Source organism: Otolemur garnettii, unplaced genomic scaffold (assembly GCF_000181295.1).
Source record: "Otolemur garnettii isolate 467f Iridium unplaced genomic scaffold, OtoGar3 scaffold00655, whole genome shotgun sequence".
NCBI lineage: Eukaryota > Metazoa > Chordata > Mammalia > Primates > Galagidae > Otolemur > Otolemur garnettii.
The window spans coordinates 12,601-14,592 of NW_003853050.1; positions in this window are offsets into that span (position 1 = coordinate 12,601).

Sequence of the window (1,992 nt, forward strand, 5' to 3'; positions counted from 1 at the left end):
TATGAATCACTTGTCCAAGGGTGGTTTTAATAACTATTAGCTTCCCCACTGGGCATCGAACTATCCTTTCCCCCTCCTGAAGACTTGGAGTAACCAATTCTCCACCAAGAAAAGTGCCCCAGAGTTTCACAACCATTCATGCCTTCCTGTGCTGAAGGTGCAAAAGTAAACGGCCTTTCCTTGAAATGACGTCACAAAATGCTGTTACACTCCCTTGTATGGGAATAAGAAACAGTAACACTGTCTATAACCCACACATGCAGAAGAAAGAGAAAATATGCCAAGTGGCTCATGCCTGTAATAGCCTAGCACTCTGAGAGACCGAGGAAGGAAGATCACTTGAGGTCAGGAATTTGAGACCAATCTGAGTAAGGGTGAGATCCCATCTCTACTAAAAATAGAAGATATTAACTGAGCATGGTGGTGCACACCTGTAGTCCCAGCTATACATGGGAGGTTGAGGTGGGAGGATTGCTTGAGCCCAGGAATTTGAAGTTGCGATGAGCTATGATGACACCACTCTACTGTGGCAACAGAGTACTCTGTCTCAAAAACAAAAATAAAAACAGAAAATAATTCCACTGAGTCATGGATGTGGAGGAATTCTTTTCTAGCCAGGCCCCCTTTCTAATGTCTGAAGTCCTTCCCCTAAACCCTAAGCAATGATGCTTTTCCTCCAGTGGAATCTATTCCATTCTTTTGCACAAGTCCAGAGATCAATGAGCACAAAGCATTTGGCAACATCAGAACGTCCTTGGACACTACCTTTCTATATTACCTGCTGTAGGTATTGGTCTCTGTTTTATGTCACCCCATGGGAAATACAGGGAAGATACAGGGGCTTCCAGAGGCTTGAGGTTTTGGAGGAGAAAGTAGGCATGGGGGCCATGAGGAAACACTCATGTCGCCAACGAACTTTCCCCACAGAGGCAACCAAACACTCCTTTGAAACTCTGCTTTTAGCTGTGGGGACTGGATATTTTTAAAGACCATCTCAAATTAGCACATGTCTGGTAGGGGGTGACCAGGCTAGAGAGAAGTCTAAGTGTCATTGCCTTGAAAGATGTTTAGCTTAAAGAAGGAACTAGGGATGGGGGGCAAGAAAGCTGTTGCCAAACATGGAAAAGAATCTTATTTTCTGATGTTCTAAAGACCAAGTGAATAATAATAGGATTTTGACTCCACCTATGGACAAAACATGATGGTTTCCCAGCATCTCAGGAGAACATGCCCCTTCTGACTTTGCCCTTGGAGAGAGGCTACAGCAGGGGCCACGTGGAATCAAGGAATCACATGCCTTGCTAGGTCACTTTCAAGCCTGTTTCCAGGTGTGGTGTGGCCATGGCCTGATCACTGCTGGAGGTCCCAGTTCTGGACTCCTCCTGAGCGTGTGTGCTGAATTCCAGCCCAGAACCTTCTCTGCAGAGAGCAGGAAGGGTCTCCTTGGAAGCATCATCTACATCAAAGTTTATGCCCCACAAGCCCTCAAATACTTTCAAACAATCAGTAAAACTTTTGAAAACTGAAGTGACTTTAAGGGCTGTGTCACACTCATCATCTCTTTCCATCTTTTAATAGAGTCACTGCAGGTTTATTGAGAAGAGTGTGGAGACTGTTGCTGACAGCTCTAGCTGGCAATCACAGTTCAAGCCGGTATTGCAAGCTGGGTTTTTTTTTTTCTTACTTTAAAGTTGATAGCCAGAATCTATCATTTTTCTAGGTTTTTTTTTTTTTTTCCTTAAAAGAGGTTTATATTGGGGGGGGGTGAGGTCGAAATGGGTCTGGCAAATGTCAGTGCTACTTTCCTTTTTGGTTAAGTCATTAGCCAGAGGTTTTTTTCCATAGGAACGAATTTTGCCATACACCTTTCTTGCTATACTATAGATTTGGTACTTTGCAAGAAAAATTATTTCCCTCCATGTCTATAACAGGAATGGTATGTTTCTTGGCATAGCTTGGAAAATAGATGCATCATTGCCTTTGCCTTTCTGG